At 44.3% G+C, this 12,811-nt stretch overlaps 1 pseudogene; it reads right to left on the bottom strand.

The window, feature by feature from the left end:
* Positions 1–9,538: 9,538 nt before the first annotated feature.
* LOC143409758 (ankyrin repeat and LEM domain-containing protein 2 pseudogene) lies at positions 9,539–11,703 on the bottom strand (annotated as a pseudogene).
* Between the last annotated feature and the right edge of the window lie 1,108 nt (positions 11,704–12,811).

Raw genomic sequence — 12,811 nt, 5'->3', positions numbered from 1 at the left:
TTGTCATGTGACTTGCTGTCAGTAGGGGAAGTAGGGAAGATAGGCTGTCAAAAGAACTTTTCAGTTACAGTAATAGGAAGTCATTAGATAATACCTAAAATATCTTGTGTTTACAGTCTAATAAAAAAGTTTCTAACTTATGCTGACACACAACACAGCAAATGTATATTGATCAAAGCACTCTTAAAAGGAAAAAAAGGGTAAATCATCTGGACTATCTGACCTGATAGAATTATTTTCTGTCAAAAGGAAGACAAAATATTTAATTTTTATAAGACTTAAGACTGGACTTTGTAATCACAGATTGTTTTGATACAAAGTAATTTCATGCATCCACGTGTCCACTGTAACATTTCATCTTCAGGGTACCACATGAGGGAAGTGGGTATCATGTGTATTTTGCTGATGAAGAAATATATTAAGTGTCTGCTGACTTTCTTGAAAACTAACCAGCAAATGAGTGTCAAAGTCATATGGACAGCTAACTTTCTAAGGCTCCTCCAGGATGTGTGCTTTCCTCTGTATTCTTTCATGTTAAGTATAGGACTTGTAATTATTTACTCAAGGACTTTTAAATAATGATTATTAGGTAATAATAATAAATCTCTGGACTTATCCATAATTTGACAATCTCCAAGATGTTTCTTGAAGTAGCCATAATGAAGATTAGGAAGAAGCAATCAATTTCTTTATAAATTTCTTTATAAGCAACCATAAGGCTATATGCTTTAGCATAAATGTTTTCTACACATTTTAACTTACCCACAGGATGTTCTCCTTTAAACTTTTGAAAAAAAAGCCAATTTATAAAGGAAAAACAGAATTTAGAGAAGAAACAAGAGCAGAGTTCTACTGTGCTTCGAGGTCAGACTTTACATTAAATATTAAAATTAGTTTCTGCCAGCCCTCACTTAACAGATCTTCATAAAAATAAATTTACTCCTCAAATGTCAGATAATAATATCAGACCCATAAGTCAGTTCTTGTCTGTTTCATTCACCAGAGCTCAGATCAGTATTTGTACATGGAAGGAACAAAGCATGTGTTAGATAAATCAAAGAAACAATAGAACAAGCCCAGATGACCAAATAACTTGAGAGTATGCAAAGGATTTTGTAATAAATCAATGTTTTTGTAGCCAAAGGGACATTAATAATATTTAGTTTGGAAAACCTACTCATTCTTTCATTCAATAAACATATTAAAATCCTAGCATATCTCGGGCTCTGTGCCAAAGATGAGTGAGATGTAACCCTCATTCTCAGCGGTAGGGTCCTTGACCTTCAACCATGCCACATATATACCAAGGAGTTACAGTCCATAACACTGGCCTACAACCTCACCTTTCATGATATGCACATGCTCCTATCCAACACCCTCCTCCCAGAGGAGCAAAGACGAGTCTGGAAACAAGCCCACAACTATGCTGATGAAGTCCACCAAACTAAACCTGCCCATGAGCACTGAGTAGGTCCCTAACCAAAATCCCAATTGGGATTATAATTCTCCAGAGGGTCAGACAAGAAGGGACCAATTCATCACCTGCCTACTGACAGGGCAGCTCATAAAGCCATCAGTTATGATCATCTCTAAGAGGTCATTCAGGATAAAAACCTGACTGAAGCCCTACTCCAATTTACCAACTTAGATCCCAAGTCACCTGATGGTCAGAACTTACTCATGACGTACTTCTCCTATAGCTTCCCTGACATCAAAGCCAAACTTAAAAGCTGGAGCAAGGTCCCCTCACCCCACAGGCTCAAGTACTTGAGGAAGCCTTCAATGGCAGAGATGGAAAGTTCCGCAAGGTTGAATATCAAATGCTAACCAAAGGATTTCTGCAATCTCACGCTGCTAACACTGCCCCTACAACCCACAGAAAACATTCCAGAACATGCTATAGGTATGGTCAGCTGGGCAACTGGGCAAAATTTTGCTCTAATCCTCGCTAACCTCCCACTCCCTGTTCTAAATATCCCAGGCAGGCCATTGTTGATTGCCCTCTTGCCCAGAGAGACAGGAGGTCACACAGCCCCACCTCACCACAGACAGACCTTCTGGGACTGGCTACAGACAACTAACAGGGTCCAGAATCCCAGCACCCAAAGACCACCATCACAAGGACCCAGGGTAACCATTGTGGTAGCAGGTAGGCTCATCTCTTTCCTCTTGGATACCTGGGCTATATTCTCAGTACTTGTCCAATTTGGGGGACCCACATCTACCTCCACAACCTTCACTGTTGGGGTAGAAGGCAAACCATATCAACCATTATGAACCCCACCTCTCACATGCTCCATTCATGAGATCCCTTTCTCCCACTCTTTCCTCATTATTCCCCAAGCCCCATTCTCTTTCTACGCTGACATCTCCTAAGTAAACTCGGCTCTTCCATTTTATCCCAGGAGGGGCTATCTCCCAGACTCTTTCCCCATTCCCACTCCTTCTCCTTGTAGCACTTACCACCACTCCCTCATCAATGTCCTGGCCCCCATGCTTGGTCAATCCCAGATTTGGGACATACACAACCCCTCTGTAGCCACACACCAAGATCCCATCCTCATCACACCCCAAAACCCTTCTCTCTTCTCATCCCAATCCCAATACCCCCTACCTCTAAAGAGACTCAGGATACTCAGACCCATCATTTATGACCTCCTAACCAAAGGCCTATTGCTTTCACTTTGTACAGATGCCCCTTATAACACACCCATTCTCCATGTCAAGAAACCCTCAGGCACCTTCTGTCTGGTCCAAGACCTCTGCCTCACCAACTGAGCAGTGGTCCTGTACACCCCATTGCTCCAAGTCCATGTACTCTCTTGTCCTCCATTGCCACCTGCACAGCACACTATTTAATTCTAGACCTTAAGGATGCCTCCTTCTCCATTCCCTTGCACAAAGATTCTCAAGACCCCTTTGCTCTTACCTGGCCTGACCCAGACATCCAGGTGTCCACTAAACTTGCATGGACAGTCCTTCCTCAGGGCTTTAGAGATAATCCTACCTGCCTATACTTGTCACCATCATTCCTCCTTCAATATGTGGATGACCTTCTTCTCTGCAGTCCCTTCCTATATCAAAGTAAAACCCACACATCCAAATTACTGAACTTCTTGGCCTTGCAAGGATATTGTGTCTCCCTCTCTAAGATTCTCTAAGACTCCTTGGCCTTGCAAGGATATTGTGTCTCCCTCTGTTACTGCAGTCATTTATTTGGGCTTCCAACTAACCCTGTCCCACAAGGCCATTATGATGGATTGAAAAAAACTCATTTCTCACCTTCCTGTTTCCACTACCAAGGCTGAAGATCTCTCATTCCTGGATTTAACAGGATACTTTTGGGCATGGATACCCAATCACTCTTTGATGGCTCAACCCCTTTATGTCAGCACAAAGGGCCCCCTCGTGGAGGCCCTCATCACACCCATCAACACTCCCCTTGGCCTCCAACAAGCCTTCCTGCAGGCCTCAGGCCTTCACTTGCCTGATCCGTCTCACCCCTTTTTTCTGTATGTAACATAAAACCAAGGATTCTTCCGGGAGCTCAAGGCCACCAGGTGGGACCATCCTGTGCAGCAGTGGCATTTCTCTCAGAGCGTCTTGACCCAGCAATATGGGGATGGACACCTTACTTCTGGGTACTGGCCTCCTCAGGCATCCTGATCCAGGAGTCAAAGAAACTAACATTTGGGTCACCTCTAACTGTCCTCTCCCCCACCCCTTAACTGGATTACTCTCCTGTAAGGGTCTTGAGACCCTGCCCCCTTCCCGCATTCTTTCCCTTCAGATCTCAATGATTGAAGACCCCACTCCAACCTTCAAAACTTGCCCATCCCTCAACTCTGCTTCCTCCTCCTAGTGACTCCAATCCATATCAACCTCTCCATTCCTGTACAGAGACCTTAGAACAATTGCTCCCCATCCCTCCCATATTCAGGAAGGACCCTTGCCAACTCCCTCAAATACCTGGTTCATGGATGGGAGTCCCTTTTTACATGAAGGCCTTAGAATAGCAGGCCTTCATGTAAAAAAGTGATAGAGACTAACCCCCTACTCCCTAACACCACCAATCACCAAGCAGAACTAATAGCTGTAACCCAAGCCTTTATCCTAGCAAAGAGTATGTCTCTAACATTTATACAGATTCTAAATATGCCTTTCATATATTATTAGCTCACACAGCAATATGGAAAAAATGGGGACCCATGACTACCAAAGGCTCCTCCATTTCCAATGCTTCATACATCAGTGTAGTCCTAAAGGCTCCCTCTTTCCTCTTCTATTGGCAGAGTACACTGCAAAGCCCATCAGAGAGATAATTCTATTATGACAGCAGGCAACAGCCTTACAGACCAAATGGTCCAGCAGGCAACTCTATTCTATCTCCCCAACAAAGAATCCAACACCATTCTTCTTTTTACACCCCCAGACATTGTCCAAATTACATCTACACCCCCGACACTACCCAAGGTATCCATTACATCCTTACTATCTACACCACTTACTTCCCCCTAACCTGTCTTCTCTAAGGGACTTTACCATACAATCTCTAATCCTCACCTGCTGACCATACCAAATTCCTCCAGGACCTCTCCCCTTCTCATTGCTATCAATTTGTTTTCATTCTATGGACAGAGCTGGCCTCTGACCCAGGACTTCAAGTCTTCTCACTTCCAGCTCCTTCAGTACTTACATTTTCAGGGATCCTACATTGACCTCACCCCAACTGAAACTAACCTCTTTCCTCTCTCTCTCCTCTATGCCCTTTCCTTCTTCCATAAGCCATGATCATCCTATTACCCCTCCTTCTCTTCTTCCCTCCCATGGCTCCCAGAATCCTCCTGGCACTTATTATGCTTGGCAGTTTAAGATATATGTAATGGGCAGAAAACCTCCACTTTCAATCATCTCCACCTTCTGTCCCATTAAGGGCTGTCAAAAGGCCCTCTCCCTCACATTCAACTTTGCACAGATCTGCATCACCAACTGTTTTACTGGGCCAAATACACCCAAACAAGCTTTTCCTATCAAAATTTTTATCTCTGGTTAACTTCTGATAACTCCAATACATGCAACGGCATGGATTGGAAGGGATGTTCCAAATGGTCCTGCAATGACCATTATGTGGATAAAAGATTTGGCTCTTTCCAATAGACTGTTGCTTTCCAACAGACAAACCCCCTCCTTCTCCAAACCCCTATGATAGGGTCCTGCCTTTACTTACTTTCAGGATTGATGATCCTTGGGACACAAAATGAGAAAAAGGAGTAACTGGCTCCATAGACCTTTATGTAGGAAACTCAGACCCTCATGGATCCATCCAGATAATCTGAACCTATGACCAAATTCCACACACACCATTAGATATAGGTCATTGATATCGTAAAGGACAGCTCCTGTGAAATCTCCCAAAACTTACAAAAGAGACACCCTCAGACTTCCTAGCTCTAAATCATATATTATTCTCTCTCCAGATTACACCATATAGTAAATCAATCCCTTTATAAACAAGACTGCTTCATATGTGGCCCAATGGATGATTAACCTATATCAGCCATTCTCCTATCCAATATGGCCCTACCCATCAACTCTTGTATCCCCATTTTACAAAAATTCACTGACAGCTGCCCTTTCATACAGCAGGGCTAAACAGGTATTGCTGGAACACCCCAATTAACACCCACACCAGCCCCTTGCTCTCTACACCATATCATCATGGGGTCAGACTCTTCCATGAGCCCCCCAGGAACTCACTTCTTATGCCAAAATAGTTCCCTCACAATGTGCATCAATACTTCCACCCCAGGCCTTTGTGTCTTGATTGTCCTTTCTCCCAGCTCACTCTATACTTCAGCAGAGATGGCTGTATTCATTTTCCCTCCATCGTGACAACACAATCTAAGTGGGCAGTCGTCCTTCCAGTCCTCCTAGTCATTGGTCTAACATCCTCACTGGTAACCCTGGGGACAGAAGTGGGAACTCTTGGACATAGCCTTTACTTGACCTCCCAACTTGACCAACTTGGCGAGAAAGTAGTCATATCCACGGACACTTCAATTGAGGCTATCTGCCTCCTACAGTCTCAGCTCCTGTCCCTGGCAGAAGTCACCCTACAAAACAGGAGGGAAATAGACCTAATAATATCTGAAAAGGGAGGCACTGGCCTTTTCCTTGGAGAACAATGTTATTACTATGTCAACCAATCAGGAAAAGTGGAACAAAACATAGAAACCTTACAGAATCTAACAGCTATGCTCAAACTCGAGTTCTCTGGCCGCTCCCTGCTTCCTCTCTCACCAGCCTAGGGAACCCATCCTTACTTGGGGCTTACCCCTTCTGGGATCTCTCTCTGCCATTTCTCTGTCTGACTTTTTTGTTATCATGTGTTTTTAAGTGTTTACAGTAAGCCATCATGAAAAGAACTAAGACCTTGACCAACCAAGTGGTCAATGAGACACTTCTGAGGGAATATACTCTCCTGACAGAAGAAACCCCTCTATAGGACCTGCCTCTGCCCCTGTTGCTCACCCCCATGCCAGCAGGGAGAAGCCAAAGAAGAAGAAACCTCCATACATAAGCCACCCTAATCCCCAATATTAAAACCAAAAGGAAGCTGTTGGCATGACTACAGCCATCCTCCTTTCCCCACCCCCACTTTATGAATACTGTTATTATACTCAGGAAATAGAAACTTGCCAGTCTTTGGTCTTGTTCTCTCCTTGAGAGATGAAGACTTGCCCATCTCTGTTCCCAAGAAACAGAAACTTGCCTTCAGCAAAATCAGGTGAAGCTTCTTATGCCAAACACAAGGACTACACCTGCCCCTAATGGGCAGCCATGATTCTGGCCTGTAAAAAGTAACACTCTTGGGAGTTTCTGTTTCTCTCCCTCACTGTTTGCTAGTGTAGCCTTATTAGGTGCCTAACAATAAATCTGTTTTCTGCCTCTGTCCTTGGTGTGTGTGTGTGTGAGCAGTCCTGAGCCAGTTTTTTTCCAGAAGCAATGATGTTATTATTTGTGAATGACTTTATTGAAAATCCAAAAGTGTCCAATAAATATATTCCATATTTATTTATGAACTTTCTTTTTGAAAAGCTTTGTAGTTTGTGTTTTAGGACAAATGGAACTTTTTTATCAATTCTCTCAAATTATTGGCATCAAGTTAGTCATGATAGTCCCTTATTATACTTTCAATTATATCTGTGGTCATATTCCTCTTTTTTTTAGAGCAAAAACTATTTAATTTCAATCTGCACATTTACAACAATATATAGAATAATAAGGTAAGACTTTGGAGAAAACAGAGCATCTCTGTGAGTGTAATATCCAAGTTTTGATTTTTTTTTTTAGAACAGAGATGCCTTTTTAAGATGCCACTGTCTAGAGTGTGCTATTCTGTCCTGTGTCCAGAGCTTGTCTGTGGCACAATGAAAATACCCTGTGTGACAAACCTGGATTTAAGACCTAAATATTAATTCCAATATTCTCAACTAACATGTTTATCACATGAAATAAAACTTTTTTCTTTACACAGTTTAATTCAACAATTTTACATAAGAAAAGGAATACCTACTTATTATTATTTTATAGTCTCAAAAAGTAAATTTGGGAAAATTAAAAATGATTTACAAAAGGCACTGAGGTTGGCAAGAGCAGCAGCAGTTTTTGTTTTGGATCAAACACTGGACATGTCCACAGAATGCTGTGTGGGAGCCACTGTCCTGACACCTGGAAGAGACTGGCCTGCTGCAAGGCCACCCTACCTCAGGCACCCTGGCAGCTGGCAGTGTTTCCTGCTCCCCACATGCTCTAGGGACAGACCTTCCCCAGGCTGGTGCCAAGGGAAAAGGTTAACGTCAACACCACAAGTAACTGGAACGGACTTAAATTTTGGTTTCTGTACTGCAGCAAAACGCTCTTTTCAAGGAAATCCTATTGAAATGAATTCTAAACGTGGGATCCACTTGTATAATCTGCAATAGAAAAATTTATGCTTAACTAATTTTCAGGACAAATTTCAAAGCTAGGGAACAGGTTACAGATTAATAGTCACTACGAAGCTGGTGACTAATGGAAGCAGAGGGTCAGCTCATGTGCTGGTGAGTTTTCTGACCATCTGCATGGATCCCAATAGCTAGACATTTTTTTCCAAGAGAAAAGCTACTTTCACCTATTACTCTGATCAGCAGTGTTTTGAACACCACTGAGTATCTGACACAGGCAAGCTCACTGGCTCCCTGCTGCCCATCCAGGAAGACTTGCAGACCATTCATGTTGGCCATTATCCTGCACCAGAATGCGGCTGCCCCAGAAAAGGCGAGATAACATGCAGCTCGCCCTTGTCTGGGTGAGCACTGATTTCCCTAGCACATAACAGCAGACACAAGTGGCAGCCAGTCCAGCCTTCTAGTAGAGGCAAGCACAAGAGCTACAGGGTGATGCTGACCTCAGGGCCAGTCACCTCTTGTCCATGGCGCCTGCTCAGTATTGGGAAGTGATGGCCACCTGCTGTTTAAGGGCCTTTGCACCTTTGCCCAACAACAAACCCGGGATCATTACTTGAAACATGTATCTGAGTGTACTTTTGATAACTTCTTCCATTTATCAGAAATGTAAATTTTATTTAGAACATTTGCATTTCTAAAATTATACCCTCAAAGTGAGGATTAATAAATTATTCAGAATATACTCCTTTATGAAATTTGACCAATAAGCCTAGGAACCCCAAGCCTCTGCAGCAAGTGCCAACCCTACAGGGCTGTGAGCTGGGCCATGTGTGCCACCCTGCGGAGATGGCTCCCATGTGCAGGGCTATAGCGCCTGGGGCTTCCCAGGCCAGGTGAACAGGAAGCATGGCTGAGTTTTCCAGGGCTGCTGCCGGCTGCACCACTTCGCACTGGATTATAGCTGTGAGGGCATCCAAGATCTGGCAGCTGAGACTTGAACTTTCCTTTCAGTGCAGGGCTTGGCCAACTCTGCCTGTCTGAGGGGGAATAGCACAGGACAGTGCTCTTCCATCTATGCACAGCTGGGAACCGATAAGGGTCGACATCTGCACGTTCAAGAGCTGCCAAGACATTCCGATCGAGTTTTGATGGCTCCTCTCCAAAGAGGAATAGTCTCCTGGTGCTGTCCCTTGTGGAGGGGGAGGATGCAGACAGGGGTGTGGGCTGGGACTGAGGTTCGCACATCTGCTGGTTCCCCCACTCAGGACTGTTGGGGTCCAGGGACATCTTTGCCAGACCAGCTGACATCTCACCATCTGTCCTCATCTGGTCATTTCCCAGTCCGACTGCAGCAGCAGGCGGTATGTCCTTTGTTGAAGTCAGGATCTGATCTTTAGTTTTCATATTTTTATTTGCTGTCTTGGAAAGGCTATCTTTTAGATTTCGCAAATCCATTTTATCAAACTCAAGAGTCAAACTGGAGACAGGTAACAAAAGGGCCTCCTCTCCACTGAGGGCCTCTGGTTTCTCCACGCCTAGCATCCTGCTATGGGTCAAGGGAATGCAGAACTTGTTTCTGCTGGTGTGGGGATGGTGCTGGTCTGAGGCTCCCACTGGGTCTGCCTGCTGCCCCTGGGAAAGGCCACTGTGCTCCAAGTTTCCAAAAGCACTGACTGTGGGCTGGCTCTGATGGGGAGCTGCATTCTGCCCATTTGTAATTTCTTCCAAGCTCACGTCATTGTCCTCATCTAGAAATGCCCCCACAGAAATGGAATTGCTGCACTTCTTCCTGCTACCAGAAGTCGGGGCTTGGTCTTGGGGGCAGGCCTTCTTTCTGCCCATTTCCTGCTGAGCAAGATACTCTTCCAGTCTCTGCAGGCCCTCCTGGGAAGACAGGTCAACAAAACAGCCCAGAAATTCCCAGTATTCAACCCAGGGATATCCCAGCTCATGAGCTAGCTCCCTTCCCACTCTCTCAATGCCTCTTTCTGGGTCAGATTTCCTGACGCTGTGGAAGAAGCTTGCTTTCTCTCGAGGTGGAGTTTTCCAGAGTCTCTGAAAGTATTCTGCCTTGGCTGGACTCAGGGGCCCTGCGAAGGCTCTCAGGGTCAGCACAGGTTCTCTGGGGTCACTTCCACAGTGGCTGGTGTTTGAGGCCTCGGCCGTCTGGTCTGAGGACCATAGCTCCCCTATGACTGGAGAGGAAGTATCTTCTGCTCTCAGAAGTGGCACCTAGTAGTGACCCTTTAGGTACTCTCTGATCCGCTCTTTCAGTTCCACAGGCTTATTTTTGCTTCGTTCACAAATCACATCTTCGGGTGTTTTTCCGTATTTATTCCTTGGGTTTTTCACAATCAAAGGGTGTGAAGAAAGTACACTGACCACATCCACATTCCCAAACTTGCAAGCAAAGTGCAAAGATGTGTCATAGCCCACTTTGTCCGGGGTATTCAGATACAAGTCCACGATGTAGCGGATGCGCTTCTGCAGCATGCTCTGGTCATCGTCCGGGTACATAAGCCGCATGAACTCGGGGTTTTCCAGTGTTTCCAACGTCAGCTGGCAGACAGAAGCCTGATTCTCTTTGGCAGCAACATGCATGACATTGTACCTACACCCTTTCTGCACAATGGTTGGATTGTCCCCTGAGCCAATCAGATATCGGGGGTTGCTCCAGATAAGATCAGAAAAGGTGTCCTCCTCCCCGTTCTCCACAGCTTTCCGCAGCTTGGCAGTGAGGTCCTGAGTGCGGGGGTTTTTGTAGCTGTTTGCTCGCTCCTTGTTTACTGTTTCTGGTTCAGATAAGCACAGACCATCTTTCAACCCACCACTGCTGAGGAGTGGCGCTGCCCGCACAGGGGACAGCGGTGACGAAGCTCTGCTTGGAGAAGGGAAATAGTCACAAATTCCTCTAGCAAATTTCTCAGCATCTTCTCTAGTTGGAAAAGCTTTAAATCGGGACCCTTTGATCATTTTGACAGCTTGCAATGCCTCCTTTTTATCTTCATAAACATGGATCTTTTCATTTCTCACTGGGCCGTCCTCATACACTGGGCACACTCCGTAGTACAGGGATGGCTCCTTAGAGGGCGTTGCTCCAGTCTGGTGGGTGTCACTCCTGAGGGAGGCACCTAGGGGCTCTGGGCGTGCATTGGATGCCACAGCTTCCTCCTCTGGCGGATTCAAGCCCGCACTGTAATTAAAATCTCTGTCTTCAGAAAAACTGGCCTGCACAGTCAGGTTTCCTTCAGCAGATGGCAGAGTCCTCTGTGTGTCCTGGCTGAGTGCTACAGCTGTCTCCCTGAGGTTGGGAAGAGAGGCAGGCAGCACTCCACCTTGCTCTAGTAAAGCCTGAGCCAATTTCTTTTCAAAAATGAACCTTGTGGTTGATGTAATGGGGCCACATTTCAATCCAGCTCTGAAGACTTCTTCTCTGAGGTCATCTGGACTCAGGAGTTTTAACTGAGTCAAAACAGCATCCATTGTCACGTCACCCGCGCACGAGCCCCGCGCCGCTGCGACTCGCCAGCTTTGCTCCTCGATGTCTCCGGATGCCCTCATCTCGGGCACTTCCAGGCGCCGCGCGGAGCTCCACTCCCCTAGCCCGCCCGGAGCCCCAGGCCATGTGGCGCCGGCCTCCCGCAGCGCAGCCCCGCCCCGCTCCCGCAACTTCCTCCAGCTCCAGCCCGCAACTCTTGGGGGCCAGCGGCCCCGGCGGCCGCCCCGCCCGCCTCGCGACGGCCGCGGTCGTCATATTCCTTTTTTCACTTCTGATATTGGTAATTTGTGTCTCCTGCTTTACATGTTCAACCTTCAAAATTCTCTCAATTTTCTTTATTTTCTCAATCGAGTAGGTTTTTTGTTTGTTTTCAAAGATGTCTTTCTGTTTTAAATTTCATTGATTTCTGCTCTTTATAATTTTCTTTCTTCTACTTTGATATTAATTTGCTTTTCATTTTCTAAACTTTTAAGGAGAAAACTTTGGGTTTTAAGATCTTTGGGATTTAAGATCTTTCTATTATAAGAAGGCATTTAAAGATATACGTTCCTCTCTAAGCATTTTTGGCTACATCCCATAAATTTAGATACACTGCATTTTTATTCCAATTCATTTCAAAACATTTCTAACCATTCATGTGATCTATGCTTCATCTATGTATTATTTAGAGTGTATTATATAATTCTCAAATATTTGGGATTTTCCAGCTACCTTTCTGCTACTAATTTCTTGCTTAATTCCATCATGATCAAAGAACTTAATTTATATAATTTTCATCCTCTTAAACTTTTGACAGTGGATTTATGATCTACATTATGGTCTTTTCTAATGACTATTCTATATTAATTTGAAAAAATATACATAACATTCTACTTTGTTAACTACTTCTCCTTTCAGTTCTATCAAGTTTTGCCTCATGTATTTTAAATCTCTATTATTAGTTGTTCATATATTAGAATTATGTTGTCTTGATGAATTCATCTTCATGATTAGATATAATCCTTCATTATCCTTGATAATAATTCTTGCTCTGAAATATTTTGTCTAATATGAACATGGACACTCAGCTTTCTTTTCATTAGTGGTTACATGATACATCTTTGTTCATCCTGTTACTTTAAACAATCATCCTATTTATATATAAAGTGTGTAACTTGAAATCTAGCAAATAGCTCAGTCTTGCTTCCTGACCCAGTGAGATGGTTTATGTCTTTTAACTGGAGTATTTAGACTACTTAAATTTAATGAAATCATCATTAAATGTCAGCTTGCTACCTGTTTCCTGCTTTTTACACTTGTTCTTTATTCCTTTTCTCTTCTTCACTTGCCTTGTTTGGGGTTGGGCATATTTTTAGTATTCCAT

Source organism: Callospermophilus lateralis, chromosome 11 (genome assembly GCF_048772815.1).
Source record: "Callospermophilus lateralis isolate mCalLat2 chromosome 11, mCalLat2.hap1, whole genome shotgun sequence".
Classification (NCBI taxonomy): Eukaryota; Metazoa; Chordata; class Mammalia; order Rodentia; family Sciuridae; genus Callospermophilus; species Callospermophilus lateralis.
This window is presented reverse-complemented; position numbering and strand designations above follow the sequence as displayed.